Below are 17,811 nucleotides of genomic sequence, written 5' to 3'. Positions count from 1 at the left end.
CTGCGTTCGGCATCTGCGAAAGAGCCTCAATAAACGGTAAGTTAATATGTAATTTCTTTAAAATTTTAAGGAATTTACAGAATTGTTCATCTGAGTGGTCTTTCCTTGTCACATTGGGGTATGGTACACATGGTTTGTACTCTTTACTTACCTATTTTTGATCATCGTGGTCCACCTCACCTTTACCTTTACTTACCACAGTTTCTTGCCTCAATTCTGGTTCATGTGCGACTAACCCTTCCTCATCTTGAATGGTAATCACATTGAGCTGCTCTCTTGGTTTAGATTCAATGTTACTTAGTAGGCTACCTTGTGGTCGTTCAGATATCGATTTAACGAGCTGGCCTATCTAAGTTTCGAGCCCTTAGATTGATGCTTGTTGATTCTTAAGTGCTGTCTCAGTATTCTGGAAACGAGTTTCTGACACTGAGATGAATTATATTTACATCTCTTCAAGGTTTTTCTTTTTCTCTTGTTGGTAAGGTGGTTGTTAGAAGCCTGGAGGTGGTGGTCTCTAATTCACTTGGCCTCCCCATGAGAAATTTGGGTGGTTCCTCTATCCTGCATTGTATTGCATTACTGGGTGAACCTGTGAAGAACCAAGAAAACCATCAATTTTTCTATTCAAAAGTTCTACCTGATTAGAGAGCATGGTGACCGAATCGACGTTAAAAACGTCGGCTGCTTTCGTTGGCTTTATCCTTATGACTTGCCACTGATAATTATTCAGTGACATCTCTTTTATGAATTCATAAGCATCCTCAGGTGTCTTATTATTGATAGTCCCACCAGCAACTGCGTCAACCATCTGTCTAGTTGAAGGATTTAGGCCATTGTGAAAAGTTTGAACCTGTAGCCAAAGTGGTAACCCATGGTGAGGGCACCTTCTCAACAGATCCTTGCATCTCTCCTATGCATTGTAGAGTGTTTCTAGATCCATCTGTACAAAAGAAGAGATATCATTTCTTAATTTAGCTATTTTAGCCAGCGAAAAATATTTTAGTAAAAAAATTTCGGTCATTTGTTGCCAAGTAGTGATTGACCCTCATGGTAATGATTTCAACAACTGTTTAGCCTTATTCCTCAATGAAAAGGGAAATAATCGAAGGCAAATGCCATTGATTTTAAATATGTCGCAGAACTCTAGAAAATTCGTGGATCCTCACCCTTGAAACCATCAAACTGAACAAATTGTTGTATCATTTGAATCGTTTTAGGTTTTAGTTCAAAATTATTTGCAGCAATAGCAGGCCTAACTATACTTGACTCAGTTCCTGTTAAATTTCGTTTAGCATAATCATACATAGTGCGCGGAGCAGGATTCTGATTTACTGGATTAGCAGTAATCGCAGGAGGTAGCGAATTTTCCTGATTTTTAGCCATCTCCTCGGTTGTGGTTTGAATATCGTCCTCTTGCTCTCCCTCTACGTATCTTAAGCTTCGCCTTACTTTTTTTGGTTTCTACGAGCTGTACGATCGATCTCACTATCAAAAATTAATGGTCCCGACGGGTTTCTTCTAGTCATACACTATAAAAAACCTGCCAGAAGCGAATAAAAGAGAAAATTAGAAAACAAAATAAAAATTTAAATTGAAAATAAACTAAAATGGCTAAAGTAATAAAAATCGAGTGTTACTAAAATCTTAGTTCCCTGGCAACGGTGCCAAAAACTTGATACGTGATATTCGCGATAAGTTTTAAAAATTTATAATTAATCGTTCTTGAAACTAACTATTATCACGATGAAGGCAAGTGTACCTATCGAACAGTAGTATAGCTTTAGCAAGACCAGATTGTCGAACCCAAATGAACCAAGAGTACTAGTAATTACTTTCTTTTATTATCTAGCCTAAAAATTAAGGGATTTGTTTATCTAAACTAATTAACTAAACTAAGGGTGCACAGAGAGAAAATTGAGGAAAAACTTTTGGGAAAACTTGATTGATTAAGACAATACCTAAGGAAAAATCCACCTAGACTTCACTTGTTATTTAACTCAGAATCGGATGATTTATTCATTTGACTTGATCCGTAGAAATCCCTAAGTTATATTATTATCTCTCTTGAGACTAATAATGTCTAACCCTAGGTTGATTAATTGAAATCTCTTTCTAATTAACACCTTAGTGTTGCATTAACTCGATCTATGGACTCCCTTATTAGGTTTCACCCTAATCCAGCAAAATCTTGTCACCCTATCTCTAGGCGTGCAATCAAATCCGCTTAATTACGACAAATTTACTCTTAGATAGAGACTTTTTCTCCTCTGAATAAGCGCACTAACTTGAATCAATATCCTAGAATATTAAAACAAAAATTAAGAACACATAATTAAGAACAAGTCAAATATTTATCGTACAATTCAGATAATAATAACAAGATCCGTCATAGGTTTCATTCCCCTTAGGTATTTAAGGGGTTTAGTTCATAATTATGAAGGAAAACATCTCAAAAGAATAAGGATAACAAAACATAAAGAAAACCCAAAACTTCTGAAGGAAATTGAAGGGAGATCTTCAGTCTTGACAATGAATTTGGCTTCTGAGATGGATCAATCGGCTTTCCTTGAGTAATTCCTTACCTCCAACTCTGTGTATCCTTTCTAAGTGCCTCCTCAGGTTTTTAAATAGGCTTTAGAATGCCTAAGAGCCCTTAAAAGTGGCCTTTTCCGAATAGGACTATGCTTGGGCTCGACAGGGACACGCCTGTGTGACACGCCCGTGTGCGATTTCTTCAATCTGTGTTCAAGGCTGTTAAATAAGCACGGGCCTGTGGCTTACCCGTGTGGGAAAGTCCAAGCTGTGTTGATTTCCTATGTTGACCCATTTTCCCCGTTTTCAGCTCGTTTATCGATCTTTTTACTCTTCTAAGCTCACCTAAGTGTAAAATATGAAATTAAAAGATTAGGAGCGTCGAATTCACCAAATCTAAGGATAATTCATCCAAAAATATGCTAAGCATGAGGTAAAAATATGTATAAATTACATTTTATCACCGATGTCCCAGACATGGTCTTATACGTAAATCATAAGTCGATGCCAATGTTCCAGAAGCGGTTTTACGCGAAAACGCATATCAGATCCTATGTCATGACATATGTATCCTAACTAGTTCTCCAACTCTCAATTCAATTCTGCATATACACATATATTTGTTATAATTCAATTTGGTACATATAACACATATACTTTGAATTCAACCGCATTTATTTACTTATGAACTTACTTCGTACTAACACGAACAGACCGGAACAACTATGCGATAAATTTTTACTTTCCCCCATCCAAATCTGGTTTCCTCATTTCTTGATCTAATTCAATACAAATTCAACTTATTTCACATAAATGGGCAATTACACTTTTTCCCTTGACATTTCATATTTTTTGCAATTTAGCCCCTATTTCACAAAATACAAAATATGCATAATTCAATTCAATCAATGCTTGGCAAAATATTCCTACACTTCAATAAGCTCATAGATTTCATTTATTTCACATTTTAGTCCCTTACTTTCTCATTTTCATAATTTTGCCCAAAATAGTCAAATTCATCTAAAATTCAAAGACAAAATATGTTAACCCAACACATATCTTTCATTTATCATCCATTAACATCACAAAATTCATAATTTCATCAATGGCATAATTCAAAATCATCAAAAAAATCAGAAATTTGGGCATGGGCTTGTTAGAACACTTAGCAACGATTAAAAAAACGAAGAAATTATCAAACACCAATAAAAAATCATACCTCAATTGGAGTTTAGCATAAACAAACCTTAAACTTGAGTTTTCTTTCTTTTTTTTTTGCTAATTTCGGCTAACATGGATGTAAATGGCTTGATTTTCATGTTTATTTTATTTATTACATAATAATTCTTCATTTACAAATTTGCCCTTTATAAATTAACATATAATTCATGTTAATTAAGGCCATAAATGTCCACTCAAACTTAAAATGGTCTATTTACAACATAAGGACCTCATAGTTAAAGAGACATACCAATTAAGCACTTTAACAAATAGAAGGCCACTCTTACATTTTTTGCAATTAGGTCCTTTTTGCAACTTAAGCACACAAATGATCAAATTTTCATACGAAACTTTCACACATGTCAATTCACATATTTTAAGCACATAAAATAATATTAAAATATTTTTCTAACTCAGATTTTTGGTCCCAAAACCACTGTTCCGACTAGGGTCTAAATCGAGCTATTACACTTTAAATGTTTCTAATGTTAATACTTTTAGAGCAATTTTACTCCATGCTATTTTGCATAAAAAAATAGGTCTGTACTGGTAAATGAATCCACCAAAACATTAAGAGATGCATTAGTAGCTAGAATGTGGGAATTTTATTTCCTCATGTAGTGATGGCCTTATGCAAAAAGTCAGGTGTACCAATGATATCCACTAAGCAATCATTCAAACCTTCTAGAAGTATCATCGAAGACACTTTGTTTCGATAATACATTGAGCTAAGATCTAAGCAGATAAAAGATTCAAATAAGCAAAAACAAGAAGTGACAGCTACACCAGCTTCATCTCAAAGGTTGACACAAGCTCAACAAGAAATTGGTGAGAGTAGTCATCCAAAGTTAGATTGGATTATTCAGTGGATGCAAGAATTGGGACCACTTATCAAGAATTTGCTAGGCAAAACAACATCGGGGTATACACCTAACATGCTTGGGCCGACAAATATGGAAAAAGAAGAAGAGGGGCAAGATAGTGAGGAGATGGATTTTGAAGAGGGTAAGTGAACATTTTAATTTTTGGAAACTTGCAATACTTTTTGGATATATATTTTAAATTTTAACTTCGTAGGAGTAGGACTAAAAGTAGTTTTTTTGTAACACCCCAAACCCGGCCTAGACGTTATGGCTGAATTTGGCGATGTCACATTGAAGTGTTTTTCGAAAAACATAATTTCAATTTTGAAAAACCCATTCGATATTAAAACCTCTTTGTGACATTAACAAAGATTTAGGATATCTCATTCATTGTAAAAACTCAAGTTGTTTTAGCAAAATGTTAATCATATTAGATTGTTATTACACTTTAAAACAATGTTTGTTACAGAAGCTTTTGAAATATGTTGCGTAAACGTGGTGTTTTGAAAAGCATTTATCTTTTTGAACACTCGCATCCTAATACTAGTAGATCAAAATAACAAAACCCTAAATTAAAAATTAAAACTTATAGAGGCCTTATTACAAAATACCCAAATTAAATTACTTATAAATTAAAAGCCAAATGTTGAAGCATGAGCAGTTGTGTGGCCACCTTCGAGTCCCTCGCAGCACCGATCCTCCTAAGGATTACCTACGCAGATAGAAAAAGGGTAAGTCTACGAAAACTCAGTGTGTAATACCTTAATAAATAAATAGTCAAACATACAGTGAGTAAATACAGTCTGGGCCTAAGCCCTTTTTAGTAATAGTGACAATCTCAGTTTGGGCTTCAACCCATGTCAATACAGAAACAGTCATATGTTCGGGCCTAAGCCCATTGCAGTAATAGTAAACAATGTTGTAATAGTAAACAGTATGCAAGACGTACCTATCCAGCCTCTACACTCTATCTTCGTCCAACCCTACACTGCATGTAGGGATAAAATCGACCCACCCATCCCTACACTCCAAGTAGCACCAGTTGCGGCACTGAATAGTATTTGCAGTAGAGATGCCAGTATATTAGGCCTATAGCCATCAGTGATTTGCAATAGAACTGCCAGTACAGTACACTTCCTCCAACCATATAAAAACCCACCCCTATGCAATGCATCATGCCAGATGTCATGTCATAACATAATGTTATACATGTACTCAACACAGTTATAATAGCATGCTAGAATATAAACATATATCACATAGGGGCAAAACAGTCAATTTACCATGTAGGGGCATTTCAGTCATCTTATCAATTAGGGGTCTAGGTACACTTACCGACCAACAGTAGGTCCACAGTTGTCTCAAGCGACCGATGCAACCTTAACAGTCAAACAGTGCAAATGGGCCCACGCTCATAATGCGGGCTCATGTAGGTCCACAAGCCCGTGTGGCCCACGAAGCTCGAAAATGGCCTTAGTCCTGTGGATACACAGCCTACCCAATAATCTCCACACGTACATGTGGTTTTTGTAAGAGTATGCCTAAAGATCAATCATGAGATGGTTGTAATAACATACTTGATTTACCATGTTTATTAATATAAGGCATTTCCATTATTATTTCAGTTTCTTTTTTGTGTGTATAAATAACTGTTTTATAATAATGCCCTGAGAATAATATGATTGTTCTTGAAAGATCCTTCGTCAAGTATTATTGTTGACTAGGACAACAATAATGCATTAAGACTAACATGTAGTTGATTGATAATAAAGAGTTGTCATTGATATGGAGTGTCAAAATCAATGCATGAATATGGGTGTTAGAAAACAACATATTGGACTGACCCGCTATAAGTATGTTTCTTGGATTATTATGTAATTGTCACAACATTATTCATAGTGATTAATATGTATATGATCCTCAGACTTGAGATCATCATTATCCCAATATCATGAGTTGTATATTTTGATATAGTCAAATGTACATCGTAACTGGTTGTTCTATAAAAGGCTGATGTTGGATATACTATAATTTATGTAGAGGGATATGGTTGATCAATATATAACAATTCCCTCTTACATAATGGGAGTAATATCTTAGGCCAATTAATTGAGTGAGACTAGAAATGCATGGCCATGCTCAAATAAGTTGATATGAGATGTCATACTTATTTGTTTATCATAGTCTACTCAAGATATCAAGAAAGATGAGATGGACTATGCAAGTGTGTCTATTCAATGACTTGTGTTCATTCTAGAGATAAATGACTTATGGATTAATCCATGAAAGGTAAATCACAAAAATTTATGTCGAATCATGACTTCTTGTAACTTAGGTAGCAATGATGCATTGCTAGATGCCACTCATTGTATGTAACATTAGAATCGTTCTAGTATTACTGCTAACGTTACAAGAGCCTACAAGGTCACACCATATGGTTGTGATGATCGAAATAAAACATAGTTGGTATTGTGTTTGGTTGTAACATGAATTAAATTAATTATAGAATTAGTTTAATTAGGCAATCAAATATCAAACATTTCATATGTACAAGGATGTTGTACACATAATGAGAACATAATTCAATTAATATATGAATTTGGTTCGTATATAAATTTAAATAAATATAGTTTACCGAAATATTTGTTATAATTAATGTAATTATAATTTTCGGTTAAAACATTATTATATTTATTTATTCAAAATTTTTTGAACCAAGATTCGTTATAAATATACCAATTAGAAAGGGGAGATATTGATAAATAAAACCCGAAAACTTAGCTTCTGTGGTCTAACAGCCGTCAAGCAAAGAAATCTCTAAAACAGTTTTGGGGACTTCTTCCGTTCATTGTCAATTGGGTAGATTACGTAGAGGTCGGCATTTGAAAAGTTGCGACTTGGTTCGATATTCGTTTTGAATTCTTATTGCTGAGGCGTCGCTGTCTACTTAGATTGAAGTTTCGGTAATTTTGAAACCATTATCATATTTTTTTCGATTCGTTCCTCGCACATGGATCCATGGTTTAGATTGCCAAAATTTTATTTTTTTCACTGGGCCTTGGAGGCACTAGCATTCTAGCAGTGGTATCAGAGCCACTTGTGTGATACGAACTCGGGTTAAATACTTGGGTGATACAATTGTATAAGATGCATGCTTTAATTTTATTACGTTTTTTATTGTTCAAATCGTCTAAGTATATTCTGATATCTGTTCCTTTCGATAATTGATTAAATGTTAATCATGGTGTTATGGCCCATTCGGTTTTATGTTATTACTATTTAACTTTAACAAATCTGTAATGATGCGACGGTGGTATTTACAATGTCCAGTAAGAGTTAATCGGCTAGTGGAACAAGGGTTGTTCCGGTATGAAACTGCAAGGATTAAAATCCTAAAATCACGATTCTGTTAATAAAATTTATCAAATCGTGAGGTTTCATTTGACTGGGGTATGCGGTCTATACCATGGGGGCTCTGAGGATGGCTCGGGTATGTTTTGTAATAAATAAAACTTGATGGGCCATAAAAGATGGAAAGTATATTTTATTATTCACTTAGCAAATAGTTGAATGATGTATGCTATTTTGACATGCACGGTGTTTGAAATGCATAGTTATAGCCCGATGACCCATTTGATAAAAGGTTGTAATTTTATAAAATACGGCCTGCGTGTCGTGCCTTACTATTATTCTCTTGTATTTTTCTTCTCATCTTACTCCCTCGTATGTAAAACAAGTTTCTGCATATTGTAATTTGCAAAAGTTGCTGTGGGTTAGACGAGAAGGAAGATGGGCCAATTAGTGTGGATCAATAGCTTGTGAGACGGCTTACACCTTTAGGTTTCCTTTTGGTTCTCCCATTGGCTTGGGTTGAACCACCATAGTTTATGGGCTATAACTATTGCATTTATTTATTGCTTTATTTATTCATGTATGAGATGCTATAGATGTCTAAAGCATGCAAATTAGGTAATAATAAACCTCATTAATTGATGAGATAAATTAAAAGATTAAATGGACTGAAGTAGACCATAATTGGTCAGATGCAACATCTTTAATAAAGTCCCTCTCTTAAAATATTAAGTCATCATGGCCTTCCAATTTTTGCCCTCGTTAAGGCCTCGATCAATACTATGTACATTATGCCAAAGCAAAGTACTAGTATTTATCTTGGTTAAACGAAGAATAAACAAGTGATATTCGCTGGTTAAAAATAGGTTAATGACTTAACTAGGTTACTCTAATAGGATTAAAAACCTAGAGGCAAGTAATTTGGATAAATCATAAGATGATTAGAACAAGAGTTGTTAACCAAATTGTAGGAGTTACATATGATGTAATTAGCAAATGATTGCTTACCTAAATAACCATAATCTTGAGAGTAAAGCCAAAGCTGACTTAAGAAGAGGTGAAATATGGATCCTTAACCTACTAGAAATACTTTTAAGAAATTTTTTTCGAAATTAATATATGAGGGTTATTAATTTTGAAATAAAATAGTGGGAACATGTTTAATAAAGTCCTTTTAATGATTAATATAAACAAGGTAAATTTATTCACACGTATATTTTATTGTTATAGATATATTATAGCTGCAAACAATACACTCTCAGTCGGTCCTTGAGAAGGACAAATTGAATGGTTTGAACTTTCTTGACTGGTTCCATAACTTGAGGATTGTCCTTAAACAATAATAGAAATTATATGTCATTGAACGACCACATCCTAATGAACCATACGATAATGCCTCGAGAGCTGATAGAGATGCTCACAAGAAGCATCCCGTTGACATGGTAGACAATGGATTTCTTATGCTTGCCACTATGAATCCTGAGCTTCAGAAGCAATATGAAGACATGATTGCTTATGATATGATATAGCACCTGAAAGAACTTTATCAGGGGCAAGCACGGCAAGAGAGGTTCGATATCTCTAAGGCCCTATTCCAATGTAAGCTGGCTGAAAGAAGCCCAGTAGGACCTCATTTCCTTAAGATGATTGGCTATATTGAAAGCCTTTTTAAGGTTGGGTTTCCATTGAGCCAAGAGTTAGCCACTGATGTTATTCTGCAATCATTGCTGGATAGCTACAGCCAGTTTGTCCTCATTTTCAATATTAATGAAATTGACAAGACTTTGCTACAGTTGCTCAGTATGTTACGAACTACTGAAGGCAACATGAAAAAGGTTAGACCCAAGCCCATACTGATGGTCTGTAACAACAAGGGCAAAGGAAAGGCCAAAGTTGACAAAGCCCAAGGGGAAGGGTAGGCCCAAGACTGGAAAAGGAAAGGCTGCACTGAAACCTAAATGTGGGGTGTCTAAGGAAGGAAACTACTTTCATTGTGGTGTGACTGGACATTGGAAGCAGAACTGCCCTATCAATCTAGGAATCAAAAAGGCCAAAACAAGCGAAACGTCTACTTCAGGTATTTATGTTATTGATATTACTTTATCAACTACTACTTCTTGGGTAATAGATACTGATTCTGGTTCTCATATTTGTACTTTTGTACAGGGACTACAAAGGAGTGGGACTGTAACACCCCGTACTCGAGACCGTTGCCGGAGTCGAACACGAGGTGCTAACCAACTTAATTCATTTACTTTCACAGTCCATTTTAAAAAATTCCAGGCAGTTCGCTAACTGCGTCACTGTCACCTTAAAAATCATATCTTGAGTTCCAAAACTCGAAAATCAGTTTCGTAATTTTCCCTAAAACTAGACTCATATGTCCATCTATATATTTTTTTCTAGAATTTTTGGTTGGTTCAATTAGTACAGTTTATTAGTTAAAGTCTCCCCTGTTACAGGGTGCGACTACACTAACCTTCATGCATTACAATTTGGATATCTCCCTGTACAGGGATTCAATACTGATGACGTTTGTTTCTATAGAAGCTAGACTCAAAAAGGAATCTATAAATATATGGCATGACTTCTAAATGTCTCTGGTTAATTTATATTGAATTTCCAAAGTCAGATCAGGGGATCCAGAAACCGTTCTGGCCCTGTCTCACGAAAACTTTAACATCTCATAATATACGATTCATATGAACGTTTCGTTACTTTCCTATGAAAATAGATTCATCAAGGTTCGATTACATAATTTATTCACTATTTAATTTCATTCCTACTATTTTTAGTGATTTTTCACATCCACATCACTACTGCTGCCAGCATCTATTTTTAAGGTAAACTTTACCTATTTTATGATCCTCCATGGATCAACTAGAGTTTGTCATACATATTCCAAAAGTGATCATGAATAACCATTCCCATGGCTAACCGTTACCAACATTTCCATACCTCTCGACAGACAACATACAAAACGATTATAATGCTATGATCAAAGTATATTTAAGCCATTTTCGCATGGCTATCCAAATTTACACAAAACCGAAGGGTACATGACCAACAACAAAAGGGTAGTCCTATACATGCCATTTCAAAGTTCAACCAAAAGTATACCAAAAGGAGCTTTGATAGTGTGGGCGACTTCAACTTCGACTTCAAAAATCCTGAGTCCGATAGCTGAAGAACCAAAATCTATAAAACAGAGAATTAAATAAACGGAGTAAGCATTAAATGCTTAGTAAGTTTTGAGCAAAGAATTTAAGCGCAACTGAAGTATAGCATTCATATAACTAAACAGATAATTCCATATAAACATATTCTCAAATCATTCCTACTTCACATTCCAACCCCTATATTCATACATAAGGGATCATCTTAGCCAAATACCAGAAGCTCATTACTCGACTGAGCGAATATTATTCGAAGGGAATCAACTATTCCAATGCACATACGAAACATACCTCATTGTTGGGATTTTACAAGAGTATTAACTGAAATTTTTTTTTTACCGCAAGATCGCTCATTCCCGAATCACGTACCTCCGAAATTTAACCGGATATAGCTACTCATTCAAATGCCTTCGGGACATAGCCCGGTTATAGTAACTCGCACAAATGCCTTTCGGACTTAACCCGGATTTAGTAACTCGCACCAATGCCTTTGGGCTTAGCCCGGAATTAGTAACTCGCACAAATGCCTTCGGATCTTAGTCCGGATATAGTCACTTAGCACAAAGCCTTCGGGACTTAGCCCGGACATCATTCGAATAACCATGCACATTTATCAATAAATCATGACACATCCGTATTTCATTTTCATTACCAAAGCTCAAACACAAGACACTTATCACACTTGCAATTTCAGCTCAATAGCCACATACAAAGAGCATGATTTTGATTTGCTTAAAACATGATCTAATCAAATCATAATCTAAGTTCCATTACTCTAAAACTTACCTCGGATGTGGTCGAACGATTTCGGCGGCTATTCGATAACTTTTTCCTTTCCCTTATCCAACTGTGGTCCTCTAAGCTCTTGAGCTAATTCAAACAAATTTAACTTATTAAAGTGTCATTATGCTAGCTTATGGTACTTAGCCCATATATACATTAGACATTAAGCAATTTAACACAATTCATTTGAACATCAAAAGAGAAGCTCAAGGTACTTAGCCCATATATACATTAGACATTAGAGTCACATATGTACGAAATCACGAATCGAATTCAACATATTAGCTAATATTCCCCTTTGCCGAATTTTCTAAGTCAAGATAAAAGCATCAATATGCTTGCCTCTAACCGAACACATACAACACAAATCTATTTCATGTGGCCGAATATACATGTCTAGGTTGAGGCCGATTATATGCTTAATACTTCCTACAAATATGGTTGCTTGTATTGACTACATACCATTTGTTTCAAATTCAAAACTCGGCTAATACACATATACACACTAGTAAATCAAACATTAACATTTGCTCTTCACCTTACTACCATTTCTCATCCAAACAACGTGAATAACAACCATATTTCTCCTCTACTTTCTACCATGGCCGAATGCATCACAACACCATACCATTTCAATTTTGGTCATGGTTAAACAAAGAACTTAATGTCTCACTCAAAAATGCTAAAAAGAAGATTCAAAAGTCATCAATCCACCATCACATGCATCATTACAAAGCTTCATTTTTAGCATGTAAATGACATCAACACCAATCCACCTTAGCCGAATACCATCTCCATGACATAGCAAAGATTTGAACCATGGGCTAGCTAGAACTCAAGCTAACAACTAAAACATGCATAAATCTCATGGCACAACATCAAACATACCTTAGCCTAGTTACATGCATGGCCGAACCTCTTCAACCTTTCTTCTTCCTTTCTCCTTAAAATTTTCGGCCAAAGATGTTCAAGGATGAACACTTTTTTTTTGTTTTCTTTCCTTCAACTCACGGCAATGGGGGGGAACAATCACACACATTCTTTCTTTTTTTTTCTCATCCTACTAACACTAATACTTTATTGCCCATGCTCTTTATTTTATTATTCCTTACATAATGCATTAACCCAACATGTCTATGACATGTTTTTTAGCCATAACATTTTGTCCACCCATGCTCATGGCCGGCCACTACTAATTAGGGGGGGAAAATTGACATGCAAGTCCTCCCTTTTGATTACATGCACTATTAGATCCTTGTAGATTAGCCTATCACATTTCAAAAGTGTCACACAAGTCCTATGTACTACATTCACATGCAATTAACTAAATCGAAGCTTAAAATTTTCGCACATTCATACTCACATATTTTAGACCATAAATATCACATTCAAATAATTTGGTGACTCGGTTTAGCGGTCCCGAAACCGCTTTCCGACTAGGGTCACTATAGGGCCGTCACAACTCTCCCCCACTTAAGAAATTTTTGTCCCCGAAAATCTTACCGGTAAATAGGTTTGGGTATCGCTCTCTCATAGAGTTCTCGGGTTCCCAAGTAGCTTATTCGATCCCGTGTTTGAGCCATAACACTTTCACTAACGGAACCCTTTTGTTTCGCAACTCTTTCACTTCACGAGCTAGGATACGAATCGGTTCTTCTTCATAACTCATATCTGCTTGAATTTCAACCTCGGAGGGGTTTATTACGTGCGAAGGATCGGATCTGTAACGTCGAAGCATCGAAACATGAAAAACGTTGTGGATCCTTTCGAGTTCAGGGGGTAAAAGCAACCTATATGCAACTGGACCAACTCGTTCAGAGATTTCGTACGGCCCAATGAATCTCGGACTCAACTTGCCCTTACGGCCAAATCTGAGTATCTTTTTCCAAGGTGAGACCTTAAGAAACACTTTGTCTCCCACCTGATACTCAATATCTCTTCGTTTTAAATCCGCATACGACTTCTACGATCTGATGCTGCCTTCAGACTTTCACAAATTATTCTTACTTTCTGTTCAGCATCTTTAATCAAATCCACTCCGAAAATTTTACTTTCACAGAGCTCGGTCCAAAACAATGGTGTACGGCATTTACGCCCGTACAAGGCCTCGTAAGGTGCCATCTTAATACTTGATTGAAAACTATTGTTGTAAGCGAATTCAATCAAAGGTAAATACCGCTCCCACGAACCACTGAACTCGAGGATGCAACATCTCAACATATCCTCAAGTATCTGAATTATCCGCTCGGATTGACCATCGGTTTGTGGATGAAAAGCGGTGCTAAAATGCAGCTTGGTACCCAAAGCTTCATGCAATTTCTTCCAAAATCGCGAGGTGAATCTCGGATCTCTATCCGACACAATAGAAATCGGTACCCCGTGTAATCTCACAATCTGAGAAACATACAATTCAGCTAGTTTATCCAATGAAAAATCCGTACGTACGGGGATAAAGTGAGCCGACTTAGTCAGTCTATCAACAACGACCCAAATCGCATCTTTCTTGCCGACATTGGCAACCCAGATACAAAATCCATCGTGACTCGTTCCCATTTCCATTCAGGTATCATGATTGGCTGAAGCAAACCCGTAGGCACTTGATGTTCCGCCTTCACTTGCTGACATACTAAGCACTTCGAAACAAAATCGGAAATGTCTCGTTTCATACCATGCCACCAAAACTAACGTCTCAGATCGTTGTACATTTTCATACTCCCCGGGTGAATTGACATTCGGCTACAATGAGCTTCGTTCAGAATCATTGAAATGAGTTCTGAATTTCTTGGAACACACAACCGACTTCTGAACCTCAAATAATCGTCATCATCAATTTGAAATTCGGATTCCATATTCGGAACACATTCAGCCCGTTTTGCAACCAATTCATCATCGACTTTCTGAGCTTCACGAATTTAATGAATCAATAATGGTTTGGCCTTTATTTCAGCTACTAACACATTGTCGGGTAGAACAGACAAGTGTACATTCATCGCTCGTAAAGCAAACAGTGATTTCCGGCTTAAGGCGTCTGCAACCACATTAGCCTTTCCCGGGTGATAATCAATGACAAGCTCATAATCTTTCAACAACTCAAGCCAACGCCTTTGTCGCAGATTCAAGTCTCTTTGAGTCATCAAATATTTGAGACTTTTGTGATCCGAAAATACATGGCACTTCTCACCAAATAAGTAATGTCGCCATATTTTCAAGGCGAATACGATGGCAGCTAATTCGAGATCATGGGTCGGGTAATTTTTCTCATGTGGCTTTAATTGTCTCGACGCATAGGCCACAACTCGACCTTCTTGCATCAATACGCAACCTAACCCAAGTAGGGAGGCGTCACTATAGATGACAAACTCTTTGCCTGATTCGGGCTGCACTAAAATTGGAGCTTCAGTCAAATAAGTTTTTAGTTGATCAAAACTTTTCTGACATTTTTCCGTCCATTCGAACTTAACATCTTTTTGAAGTAGCTTCGTCATGGGTGTGGCTATCATCGAGAAACCTTTTACAAACCGTCGGTAGTAACCGGCAAGTCCCAAAAAGCTCCGAACCTCAGTAATATTTCTCGGAGGCTTCCAGTTAAGTATGGCTGAAATTTTGCTCGGGTCAACTCGAATACCCGATGCGGATACCACATGACCCAAGAAGCTAACCTCTCTTAACCAGAACTCACACTTACTGAACTTAGCATATAACTGCTTATCCCGTAAAATTTGCAACACTAATCCCAAGTATTCAACATGATCGGTTTCATTTCTCGAATAGACCAAAATATCATCGATAAACACAACTACAAACTGATCCAAATACGGTTTAAAGATCTGATTCATCAAATCCATAAATACCGCAGGGGCATTAGTGAGCCCAAACGGCATCACTAAGAATTCGTAGTGACCATATCTCGTTCTGAAAGCAGTTTTGGGTATATCCGAATCTCAAATTCGCAACTGGTAATAACCCGATCTCAAATCTATCTTTGAAAACACTGAGGCTCCCTTTAGTTGATCAAACAAATCATCAATAAGCGGTAACGGAAATTTATTCTTTATCGTCACTTTATTCAGCTGACGATAGTCAATGCACAACCTCATGGTTCCGTCCTTCTTTTTCACGAACAATACTGGTGCACCCCAAGGTGAGAAACTTGGTCGAGCGAAACCTCTATCCGTCAAATCTTGCAACTGAGCTTTCAACTCTTTTAACTCGGTTGGTGCCATACGATACGGAGATATCGAAATCAGCGTAGCCCCAGGTACAAGTTCAATACCAAACTCTACCTCCCGAATAGGTGGTAAACCCGGTAATTCTTCAGGAAAAACATCCGGGTATTCACAAACCACCGGCACAAATTCGGGTTTCTTTTCTAACTCTTTGTCATCAAGTACATACGCAAGGTATGCTTCGCACCCCTTTCCTACATATTTCTGGGCCAACATTGCTGATATTACAGCTGGCAACCCCTTTAAGTCTGTAGACTCAACTCGGATTATCTCGTTATTTGCGCACCTCAAATCAATAGTCTTGTTTTTGCAATTCACAACCGCATCATGCACGGTCAACCAATCCAAACCAAGAATAACATCAAATTCATCAAACGGCAAAAGCATCAAGTCCGCCGGAAAACAGGAACCTCGAATTACTAGGGGCATTTCTTACACACTTTGTCGACAGGCACGTAACGACCCAAGGGATTTGACACCCGAATTACGAACTCAGTAGACTCAATAGGTAAAGTCTTACTGGATGCTAAGGTTTCGCATATATAAGAATGAGTAGAACCAGGGTCAATCAAAGCAATCACATTAGTATCAAAGAGAGTAAAAGTACCGGTAATAACATCTGGCGAGGAAGCATCCTCGCGTGCGCGTATAGCATAAGCCCTAGCAGGAGCACAAGCCTCAGATCTGGTTGTAGCATCTCTAGATCCTCTCTGACCACCACTAGCATTTCTCGTGTTTCTAGATGGTCTACCTCGAGCAGTGGTAGCACTCGGTTTCCCACTCTGATTTACATTCTGTCCAGACAATCTCGGGCAATCTTTGATAAAGTGGTCAACTGACCCGCACTTGTAACAGGAGCGGTCATGGAATCTACAACTTCCAGAATGCCATTTGCCACAATACTGGCACTCCGTTCTGTCTCGACGATCATTTCCCACACTGGCGATCGAAGTGACTCGTGTGCTCACAGGGGGTCGATCGCGATCTCGTCTAGAAAAGCCCGAAGTGTCTCTAGATCGGCCTAAGCCATCTCTAAATTTCTTCGATGACTGTGGGAAGGGCTTCCTCGAAGACCTCTTACGAAACTCCTTTGCTCCCACCTTAGCTTTTCTTTTCTCCATATTGAGCTCTTCGGCTTTGCAAGCTCGCTCGACAAGTGCCACAAATTCTTGGATTTCCAAAATGCCAACATACAGCTTTATATCATCATTCAGCCCATCCTCGAAACGTTTACACATCACGGCTTCTGAAGAAATGCATTCTCGCGCGTACCGGGTAAGCCTTACAAATTTTTGTTCATAGTCGGTAACCGACATGGAACCTTGTTTGAGTTCAAGAAATTCCTTCCGTTTTTGGTCAATGAATCTCTGACTGATATACTTCTTTCGAAACTCGGTTTGGAAGAACTCCCAAGTTACTTACTCTCTGGGCACGACAGAAGTCAACGTGTTCCACCAATAGTAGGCAGAATCACGTAGCAAGGAGATGGTACACTTTAGGCACTCATCGGGTGTGCAAGATAGCTCATCGAGTACCCGGATAGTGTTGTCCAACCAAAATTCCGCTTGCTCGGCATCATCGCTGTCCGTAGCTTTAAATTCAGTAGCCCCGTGTTTTCGGATTCTGTCAACTAGGGGCTTATTTGACCTTATTTGGTCA

At 37.3% G+C, this 17,811-nt stretch overlaps 1 non-coding gene across 1 annotated transcript; it reads left to right on the top strand.

Annotated features, from left to right (window-relative positions):
- Positions 1-866: 866 nt before the first annotated feature.
- On the top strand, positions 867-973 carry LOC121228397 (small nucleolar RNA R71). The gene has a single exon (XR_005925973.1). It is a non-coding gene; the product is annotated as a small nucleolar RNA R71 (small nucleolar RNA).
- Positions 974-17,811: the final 16,838 nt, after the last annotated feature.

Source organism: Gossypium hirsutum, chromosome A04 (assembly GCF_007990345.1).
Source record: "Gossypium hirsutum isolate 1008001.06 chromosome A04, Gossypium_hirsutum_v2.1, whole genome shotgun sequence".
Lineage (NCBI taxonomy): Eukaryota > Viridiplantae > Streptophyta > Magnoliopsida > Malvales > Malvaceae > Gossypium > Gossypium hirsutum.
This window is presented reverse-complemented; position numbering and strand designations above follow the sequence as displayed.